This window comes from Medicago sativa, chromosome 5 (assembly GCF_051527215.1).
Source record: "Medicago sativa cultivar Bolivia chromosome 5, Bolivia_mono, whole genome shotgun sequence".
NCBI classification, from domain to species: domain Eukaryota; kingdom Viridiplantae; phylum Streptophyta; class Magnoliopsida; order Fabales; family Fabaceae; genus Medicago; species Medicago sativa.
The window spans coordinates 34737969-34749167 of record NC_140753.1 but is presented as its reverse complement, the minus strand read 5'-3'; the positions used below and the strand labels follow the sequence as shown (position 1 = coordinate 34749167).

At 41.0% G+C, this 11199-nt stretch overlaps 1 non-coding gene across 1 annotated transcript; it reads left to right on the top strand.

The window, feature by feature from the left end:
- Positions 1 to 3390: 3390 nt before the first annotated feature.
- LOC146922000 (small nucleolar RNA R71) lies at positions 3391 to 3496 on the top strand. Its single transcript, XR_015013062.1, has one exon. It is a non-coding gene; the product is annotated as a small nucleolar RNA R71 (small nucleolar RNA).
- Positions 3497 to 11199: the final 7703 nt, after the last annotated feature.

The following is an 11199-nucleotide window of genomic DNA, read 5'->3' as shown; positions in this document are numbered from 1 at the left end:
AATTCTTGTAGCAAAAGGATCCACCTCAACAGCCGAGGCTTTGAATCCCCTTTGGTCAAGAGATATTTAAGAGCTGCATGATCTGTAAAAACAATGACTTTGGAGCCTATTAGATAAGAACGAAACTTTTCCAATGCAAAAATTACCGCAAGCAACTCTTTTTCAGTTGTGGAATAGTTAATTTGATTCTCATTTAAAACCTTGCTTGCATAGTAAATTGCATGGAAAAACTTGTTCTTGCGTTGGCCTAGAACTGCACCAACAGCATAATCACTTGTATCACACATAAGTTCAAATGGTACATCCCAATCGGGTGCAATGATTATTGGTGCAGTTACCAACTTTTTTTTAATCAAAGAAAAAGCATTCAAACATTCATCATCAAAATTAAATTCAGTTTCTTTGACCAAGAGGTTACAGAGGGGCTTGGAAATTTTTGAAAAATCTTTTATAAAACGCCGATAGAAACCAGCATGCCCCAAGAAACTTCTTATTCCCTTAACATTAACAGGTGGAGGGAGCTTCTCTATAACCTCTATTTTAGCTTGGTCCACCTCTATGCCCTTCGCACTTATTTTATGCCCCAAAACTATACCTTCGGTCACCATAAAGTGACATTTTTCCCAGTTTAAAACAAGGTTAGTTTCGGTGCATCGTTTAAGGACAGCATCTAGGTGAAATAAGCATTGATCAAAAGACTTACCAAACACAGAAAAGTCGTCCATAAATACCTCAATATTCTTCTCTATCATGTCAGAGAAGATGGAGAGCATACACCTTTGAAAGGTCGCCGGCGCATTACACAGCCCAAAGGGCATCCTCCTATAAGCAAATATACCAAATGGACAAGTGAAGGCTGTCTTCTCTTGATCTTCTGGAGCTACCGCAATCTGATTGTACCCCGAATACCCATCCAAAAAGCAATAAAAGGCTTGGCCAGCCAACCTCTCAATCATTTGGTCCATGAATGGTAAAGGGAAATGATCCTTCCTTGTTGCGGTGTTCAACCTCCGGTAGTCTATACACATCCTCCAACCAGTAACGGTACGGGTGGGTATTAATTCATTTTTTTCATTAGCCACCACCGTCATTCCACCTTTCTTTGGTACCACGTGGACCGGACTTACCCATGAGCTATCAGAGATAGGGTAGATCATACCTGCATCTAGTAACTTCAGCACCTCTTTCTTTACCACTTCCTTCATTGTTGGGTTAAGTCTCCTTTGAGGTTGAACCACCGGTTTGTATTCAGCCTCCATGTGTATTTTATGCATGCAATAAGCTGGACTAATACCCTTCAAATCTGAAATGTTCCACCCCAAAGCTCCTTGATTGTCTCTTAACACCCTCATTAATTTTTCTTCTTCCAAAGGTGTCAAGGTATTGCTGATGATTACTGGTTTAGAGGCATCCTTAGTGAGAAAAACATATTTCAAGTGAGAAGGGAGTTCTTTTAATTCTGGATTTTTCTCTCCTTCTCCACTCAAAATAGGAGCATCCATAGAGTTCTTACCCATTAATTCTTCTATTTTTACCGGACCCAACTCTTGCTTGCTTGCTGCTAGTTGCTTCACACAATCACTTACTTCAAGATCTTCATCATGCTCACAACTCTCTATAGAATTTACAATTGCTCTTTCAAGAGGTTGTGGTGGTTGAGGTTCACGAGAGTTGTCTTCTACTATTTCTTCAACAACATCAATCCGGTAACACTTGGGATTTTCCTCTCGGTGTTTCATCGCTTCGAAGATATTGAACACCACTTGCTCATTATGGAACCTCAACATTAGCTCTCCCATCTCAACATCAATCAAAGCACGACCAGTTGCAAGGAAAGGTCTTCCTAAAATGAGTGGCATATCTTCATCTTCAGCCATGTCTAAGATCACAAAGTCTGCTGGAAACACAAGATCATTAACTTTGACTAGCACATCTTCAAGTATGCCAACAGGATAAGAGATTGACCGATCAGCTAAAGTAATGGTCATTCTCGTTGGTTTTGGCTCCCCACACTTGAGCTTCTTCATCATTGAAAGAGGCATCAAGTTGATACTTGCTCCTAGATCACATAAAGCTCTTCCAATGTCTACCGGTCCAATGGAACAAGGGATAGTAAAAGCACCAGGATCTTTCAGCTTAGGTGGTAGCTTCTTTTGAAGAATGGCACTACAATTCTCGGAAAGAGAAATATTTTCATCATCTTTAGGCTTTCTTCTTCCCGTTAGCAAATCTTTCATGAACTTGGCATACAAATGCATTTGATCAAGAGCCTCACTGAAAGGAATATTCACTTGAAGTTGTGAGACAAGTTGCATGAACTTCTTGAATTGTCCTTCCTCCTTCTTTTTCTTCTTCTCTAGATGAGGGTAAGGAAGCTTCACATATGATGGAATAATTTGTGGCTTGTCTCCATCTTTCAAGATTTGACTCTTTGACTTCCTCAAGATAGAGTCTTCATCTATCAATTTCTCACTTTTATCTCCCTCTATTTTTTTCTTCTTTTCATTTTCAACTACTCCATGATCATTTTCTTTTTCAACTACACCCTCATCATTTTTTTCAACTACATCGTTCTCCTCCACCTCAACTACTTCATCAACCTTCTTTGGAGCTTTTGGAACTAAAGGTGTCAAAACCTTTTTGCTCCTCAATTCAATAGCATTACAAGACTCATTCTTAGGGTTATCTTTAGTGTTACCTGAGAATCCGCCTTTACTTTGTTCAGCCAATTGCTTAGCTAATTGCCCCAGTTGAGTTTCAAGCATCTTCCTAGAAGCTTCATTGTTCTTTCTTTCAGCTTCTTGACTCTTCTTCATCTCTTCAAAGTTGCCTTGAGTCATCTTCATGAAGTTCATCATAGTTTCTTCAAGAGCTGATGGCTTCCTTTGTTGTTGTTGAGGAGGAGTAAGCATCTGAGAGTTCAAAGCATTGTTATTTGAGTAGCTTAGATTTGGATGCTTATTAATGCCTGAATTGTAGTATTGATTCTGCCTTTGATAACCTCCCATGAAGTTAGCTTCTTCACTTGATCCTTCCGGAACGCATTCACCGTTGGGATGTTCTTCACCACATAAGTCGCACTTGATTGCAGCTACTTGTTGTTGTTTATGAGCCAAAGTGAACCCTTGAAACTCCTTAGTTAGAGCTTCAATTTGTTTGTTCATAGCTGCTTGGTTAGCAAGGATAGCAGTTTGTTCACTCACCCCAAACACTCCTCTTTCCTTCTTCTTAGCTTCAGCACGATACTCATTTCCAGCCATGTTTTCTATCAAAGCTTGGACTTCATGATCAGTTTTGCTCTTGAGACTACCTCCCGCGGAAGCATCTAAGAACATTCTAGTGTTTGGTGTTACCCCCTCAGTGAAGATTTGGAGGTATTGCTTCTCGGTGAACTCATGATTAGGGCATCTCTTAAGAAGCAAATTGAATCGCTCCCAAGCATCATACAATGATTCACCTTCTCCTTGCTTGAAGTTAGAGATCTCCATCTTCTTTTCCCAATATTTAGACATAGGGAAATATTTCTCCAAGAACTTCAGCTCTAACTCTTCCCATGTTTGGACAGTCCCGTTCGGTATTGTTAGCAACCAATCTTTTGCTCTTCCCGTCAAGGTGAAAGGAAACAGCCTTAGCTTCTTTTGTGCTTCAGTTACGGTGGCTGGTTGCACACAAAACTCGCAGGTTTCAGCAAAGCGGCTCAAGTGTTCATGAGGACTCATAGCTTCAGTCCCATCGAATTGCTTGTCCCTCAAACCGTTGAGGACAGTTGTCTTGATGTCGAAAGCTACGGGGTTAGCTGGTTGAAAAGTGTGGGTCAGTTGACCGCGATGAGTGGCTAACCCGTAGTCTCCTAGCTTAGGTCTTGGTGGTACAACACCTTCTCCTTCCATAGTTGCAGATTTAGGAGAAGAGATCGTTTCAGAATCAGTTGAGAGTGGCTCTGGTATTTGTTCTCGAACACCCGGTGGAACGGACTGAGCTAACCTTTGCGATCGGACAACTTTCCGAAGTGCTCTAGCAGTCCTTTCAATTTCCGGATCGTACTCTAAGTCGTCTGAGCTCTGTTTACCTCGCATAAACAGCAAAATACCTTAGTAGCACTGCACAACGCAAAGTAATCAAGTGAATATGAAAACAGAAAAATAAAAATTAAAAACAGAAAAGTAAATTGCAAAAACCCTAAAATTATAACGTAATTGCCTTGTTGAAATAATTCAACAGTCCCCGGCAACGGCGCCAAAAACTTGATAGATCTCTGGCAAGTGCACCAAATACTATCGAAGTAGTAAAAATATCGATCCCACGAGGACTGTTTTTAATCTCAATAATTCAACTACGTTGTATTTTAGGATGTATAAAGGTTATTTTGATTTGCCACTAGGCAGTAGATTGGTTTGATTGCATAAAAGTAATTGCTAAAAATAAATTGGTTTTCAAGAATAAGAGAGAGATGAGTTTAGGTCTATCGAATCATCTATGTTCCCCTAATTGTTATGTTGCACCTATTCGTATGAATGATCTTCTAATCCCACGATAGTTAACAAAATAGTCCTAATCAATCCCTTGAGTTAGGACCCTCTTCTTAAACTACAGCCCCTAATCCCTTAGGTGGTCTAATAATCTTTGAAGGTTTAAAGCACGTTAACCTAAATTCACTAATAAACGATTATCCATTCCTAGACTAACCATGTTTATTAGAACAATTCAATAGGTCTAAGTAGAAAGCTATGGTCAGTAGTCATTCATTCTCACAAAATCATATTTATATTTGATCAGGATATAAAAAGCATTAAGAACAATTGAATTGAATAAAGACTAGAATATCATTCACAATAAATAGAGTTTCACAACATAATATCTCAATTAGGGTTACAACGAATCATCTCAGACCTAACCTCTAATGGATTTAGCTACTCATAATAGTGTTTACAAATAACATAATCATTAGAGGTAATAAAACATACACAAAGTGGTTGGAAGATGAAGAAATCGTCCTCCTGGTCTTCCTTGCAGTTGCAAAATCGCACTTGGCTCTCTAGAATTCGTAACCCTTGTTTTTTGGAATAGACTTCAGCATAAATAGGCACAGAAAATCGCCCAAATCGTGTCACGTTTTAAGTGAATCGTGACACGTTTTTACCTTCTGGAGCAAGAAACTGAATTAGGGTTTCACCAAATCGTGTCACGTTTTACCAATCGTGACACGTTTTCATAATGTCGAACCAAACCTTTCTGAAGCTCTTAAATCGTGTCACGTTTCTGATAAATCGTGACACGTTTTCTTTCTTTGTATTTTCTTCAGTTTTTCTGCTCTTTTGCTGCATAAGTCTCCTTGTGAACTCCATTTTTGTGCTAAAATACATATAAAATTACGTAATGACAAGATGTCATCAGGAGTAACCTGCTTGTAACATGTATTGGAATAGACATTGATATTCATTTATTCATGCATGTTTCATTGAAATGTACCCTGTTGCTCAGGTTTGCTTTCAAAATAGACAGAAAAAATGTTTTAATTTTCAAAAATGTTTGTTTCAGACATTGACATCATCAAATAGAAAGAAAGTATTTTGTATATAGCATTGGAAGTAGAAAGAAAAGTAGAGTTTCAAACAAAAGCACAGGCTCAAATTGATGTATAAGAGTGAGAGTTAGCCAAAGGCATGACTTCACGGATTTACAAAGCTTGGAAAATGGTAATTTTATTGGTTGGTGATACATTGAACACGATGACCGCTACATTTCATAGAAATTTTGAATTCACAAGTACAGAAGCCTCTGATGAAGACGATCATTGACAGTTGCAGATGTCCCAAGGGGTGACGGTGGTTTGCCAGATATAGTTACTTGTCTTTTATTGTTAACCTCATTTTTGCATGAACCGCCCTTTCGGGTTTTCGGCTCATCGAGGCGCTCATTCTTGCCTGAGTTGCGTGCAATCTCAGCGAGCTTTTTCATATTCATTTTTTTTGTCCCTAACTTTTGCCTGGATCGCCCTTTCGGGTTTTCGATCCACCGGGAAGCGCATTTTTGCCTAGGCCGCCCTTTCGGGTTTTCGACCTACCACGCTGTTCTTTTCTTTCTAGACAAAGTATTTCTTGACTATATCGGCATTGACAGGATTTGGGAGCTCAACACCATCCATGTGTGTAAGAATCAAAGCACCACCAGAGAAAGCCTTCTTGACAACATAAGGACCTTCATAGTTAGGTGTCCATTTGCCCCTTGGGTCGGGTTGCTGACTTATTCTTCTTTTCAATACAAGTTCACCCTCCTTGAATTCTCGAGGTCGGACTTTCTTGTCAAAAACATTCTTCATTCGCACTTGATACAACTGTCCATGAGTCATAGCATCCATACGTTTCTCTTCAATCAGATTCAATTGGTCATACCGACTTTGACACCATTCAGCCTCAGTTAACTTTGCTTCCATGATCACTCGAAGAGATGGAATCTCCACTTCCAGTGGGAGAACTGCTTCCATACCATACACCAGAGAGAAAGGAGTTGCCCCGGTTGAACTGCGCACTGTAGTACGGTAACCATGCAAGGCAAACGGTAGCATTTCATGCCAGTCTTTGTAAGTAGTGACCATCTTCTGAACAATCTTCTTGATGTTCTTGTTAGCGGCCTCAACTGCACCATTCATCTGAGGTCTATAAGGAGAAGAGTTGTGATGTTTAATTTTGAATTCTTCACATAAAGCTTGCATCATGCTATTGTTCAGATTGGAACCATTGTCAGTGATAATTTTGTTGGGAACACCATATCGACAGATGATGTTATTCTTGATAAACTTGACAACCACTTGCTTGGTCACGTTTGCATAGGAGGCAGCTTCAACCCACTTGGTGAAGTAGTCAATTGCCACTAGAATGAAACGATGTCCGTTGGAAGCTTTTGGCTCAATTCTTCCGATCATGTCAATGCCCCACATAGAGAAAGGCCATGGGGAAGAGATAACATTGAGAGCATGTGGAGGCACATGAATCTTGTCAGCATAAATTTGACATTTGTGACACCTCTTAGCATGTTTGTGGCAGTCACGCTCCATAGTTATCCAGTAATAGCCGGCTCTTAACAGTTTTCTTGACATGGTGTGACCCGAAGCATGGGTCCCAAAGGTACCGTCATGCACATCGTGCATCAACTTCTCAGCTTCTTGTTTGTCAACACATCTCAACAAGACCATGTCATAGTTCCTCTTGTATAGGATTTCTCCGTCCAGAAGGAATTGACTAGCCCATCGTCTCAAGGTCTTTTTATCCCTGTTGGAAGCACCGGGTAGATATTCACGATTCTGCAAGAATTGTTTGATGTTGTAATACCAAGGCTTTTTATCATTCACATCTTCATCAGCTTGATCTGGCATATTTTCAATGGTAAACACATGAGCGGGCCTATCAAGACGCTGTACTTTGATTACAGGCACGTCGTTCCAATGATTCACACGAAACATGGAAGACAAGGTAGCAAGAGCATCAGCCATCTGATTTTCATCCCGAGGGATATGGTGCAGCTCAACCTTGGTGAAATACGTCAACAGACGTCTTGCATAGTCACGGTAAGGGATCAGCTTCTCATGATGAGTCTCCCATTCACCCTTTATCTGATTAATAACAAGTGCAGAATCTCCATAGATGTCAAGGTGTTTGATTCTCAGGTCAAGGGCTTCTTCAATGCCCAAGATGCATGCTTCGTATTCAGCTATGTTGTTTGTGCATTCAAAAGTTATTCGAGCGGTGAAAGGAATGTGATGCCCCTGCGGAGTTACAATGATGGCCCCAATTCCTTTACCATAAGCATTAACGGCACCATCAAACACCAATCCCCATTTGCTATTGGGATCTGGCCCTTCATTGATCAGTGGTTCTTCACAGTCTTTTGCTTTCAAATACATGATCTCTTCATCAGGGAAATCAAACTTAATTGGCTGGTAATCATCAAGAGGTTGACAAGCAAGATGCTCAGCAAGGACACTTCCTTTGATTGCTTTCTGAGCTTTGTACACAATATCATATTCAGACAATAACATTTGCCAACGTGCAATCTTTCCAGTGACAGCAGGTTTCTCAAAGATGTACTTGATTGGATCCATTCGGGATATCAACCAAGTTGTATGATTCACCATATAATGACGCAGGCGTTTGGCAGCCCAAGCTAAAGCACAACATGTCTTTTCAAGCATTGTATACCGAGTCTCACAGTCGGTGAACTTCTTGCTCAGATAGTAGACAGCATGCTCTTTCTTACCAGTCTCATCTTGTTGACCGAGAACACAACCTACTGAATCATCTAACACTGACAGATACATAATCAAAGGCCTTCCTTCCACTGGCGGGACAAGGATAGGTGGTTCCAACAGGTATTCTTTAATGCTATCAAAGGCTTCCTGGCATTCATCATTCCATACAACAGGCTGATTCTTTCTGAGCAATTTGAAAATTGGTCCACATGTAGTAGTCATGTGAGATATGAATCTTGAAATATAATTCAGACGTCCGAGGAAACCTCTGACTTGCTTCTCAGTTTGAGGGGCCGGCATCTCTCTGATGGCTCGGACTTTGTCAGGGTCAACTTCAATGCCCCTCTGACTGACAATGAAGCCTAGCAACTTTCCAGATCTTACACCAAACGTGCACTTGTTAGGATTCAACCGCAGCTTATACTTTCTCAGTCCTTCAAACATCTTTTTCAAATACACAACATGCTGCTCTTCATCACTTGACTTCACAATCATATCATCAACATATACTTCAATCTCTTTGTGAATCATATCATGAAACAGAGTTGTCATACCCCTTTGATAGGTAGCACCAGCATTTATCAAGCCAAACGACATCACCTTATAACAGAACGTTCCCCATGGAGTAATGAAGGACGTCTTTTCTCTATCTTCGGGAGACATTCGTATCTGATTATAGCCAGAGAAACCATCCATGAAGGAGAAGACTTTGGATTGAGCAGTACTGTCAACAAGCACATCAATATGAGGCAATGGGAAGTTATCTTTCGGACTGGCTTTATTCAAATCTCTGTAATCAACACACATTCGAACTTTCCCATCTTTCTTCGGTACTGGTACAATGTTGGCAATCCACTCAGGATATTCAGCTGTCATGAGGAAACCCGCATCAATTTGCTTTTGCACCTCAGCCTTGATTTTAAGAGCCATATCTGGACGAGACCTTCTCAATTTCTGTTTGACAGGAGGACATTCAGGCCTCGTTGGTATCCGGTGTTCCACAATCTTGGGATCTAGACCCGACATATCTTCATAGGACCATGCAAAGACATCTGGATAATCATGGAGAAGCTGAGTGATCTTCTTTTTCACTTCGGGCTCAAATGCTGCACCAATCTTGATCTCTCGCTTGTTCTCTTCAGTACCCAGGTTGATAAGCTCAATTTCTTCCTGGTGAGGCTGAATGGCTCTTCTTTCTTGCTCAAGCAGTCGAGTGATCTCATACGGTATCTCTTCATAATCATCATCCTCATCTTCAGCTTCATATACAGGGAATTCAAAATTTGGAGGAACCATAGGGTCACTGTATTCAACGGGTTTATTATGGTTCAATCTGCATAATGTGATTGGGATGATTTTTAGAAAAAGTTTTTCTATGCAGATTTTTGAAATTAATAAGAAAAAACAAATGTTTTGGTTTTTTCTGGCATTACCATTATTTCCAAGAAAAAGGCACTAAAAAGTAAAAAACAAAGAGTCGTGAGAAAAACGACAATTTTTATTGAAAACGGCAATGCCGAAACAAACACGCCCTTACAATGATATCACTTTCGCCTTGGGCAGAGCGAAAGGATTGTTATTTTCAAAACAAAAAACACGAGCAACAAAACACATTACATGGAAGCATGCATGACTAAAGGAACATCAATGGCTTCCCAATTTCTCACAGTGCCTCCTGGTATAACAAATGCAGGCACGTAACCACCTTCAGCAGCATCTTCAGTAATAGCATTGATAAACCCAGCACTGTAAAAGGTTCCTTTTGAAACAGCAGATGTCGGGGAGAATCCAAGGCCCTCTTTACGCTTGTTTTTCAAGATCTGAATCACCTTGCCCCAGCCAGCAGCTTGCCCTGCTTGGACAGCCTTCTGGGCATCTTTCAGTGAGGCCATGCTAGCACCAGCCCTCCGGGGTTCTGTACCCTCGACAGTCAAGCCTTGAAACGACGTTCCTTCAGCGGACCCTGCTTCAACACAAGAGAACGATGATACTTGGCTAACCAGAAATGCCTCTTCACCATGCACAGTAACAATCTTACCATTCCTCATGAACTTGAGCTTCTGATGCAAAGTAGAAGTGACTGCTCCAGCGTCGTGGATCCACGGTCTTCCGAGGAGACAACTGTAGGAAGCATTGATGTCCATGACTTGGAAAGTAATTTGGAATGTCTCAGGACCAATGGTAATTGGCAAGTCTACTTCCCCAAGAACATCTTTGCGGGATCCATCGAAAGCCTTAACCAGATAGCTGCTACCCCTCAGGGAAATTCCATGATGACTTAATTGCCTTAGTGTGGACTCAGGCATTACATTCAACGATGATCCAGTGTCCACCAAAACGTTGGATATCATATCAGATCCACAGTGCACCGAGATATGTAGAGCCAAGTTGTGATGTTTCCCTGCTTCGGGGAGTTCATCATCACCAAACCCCAAGTTGTTGCAGGCAGTGATGTTACCCACTATACCGTCAAACTGATCCACAGAGACCTCATGATCAACGTAAGCTTGCTCAAGTATCTTCATCAACACCTTCCTATGAGCTTCTGAGCTCATGAGCAGAGACAAGATGGATATCTTTGATGGGGTTTGCAGCAGCTGGTCAACGATCTTGTAGTCAATCTTCTTAATAAGTCTCAGAATCTCATCCAGATTAGACTCTTCAACAGGCTGGCCCGAGGGGTTGGCATTCTCTTCCTCAAGGTTAGCCATGTTTCTTCTCTTGTACAATCTTGTCTGATAAACTCTATCTGGTTGGTAAACCTTGCGAGCACGAGCCACCTTTCAGACTGCGGCAGAAGAACCAGGAGACAATGAGCACGGGAAGCCATTTGTGACCGATGAATGATGCGTATGATGCATGATATGCAAATGCGAAAAGACTCTTTTTTGTCAGAGGACTTTGTCAAAGTGGTTGTGAACATCACGGAGAAACACGGTTTTATTTGAAAATCT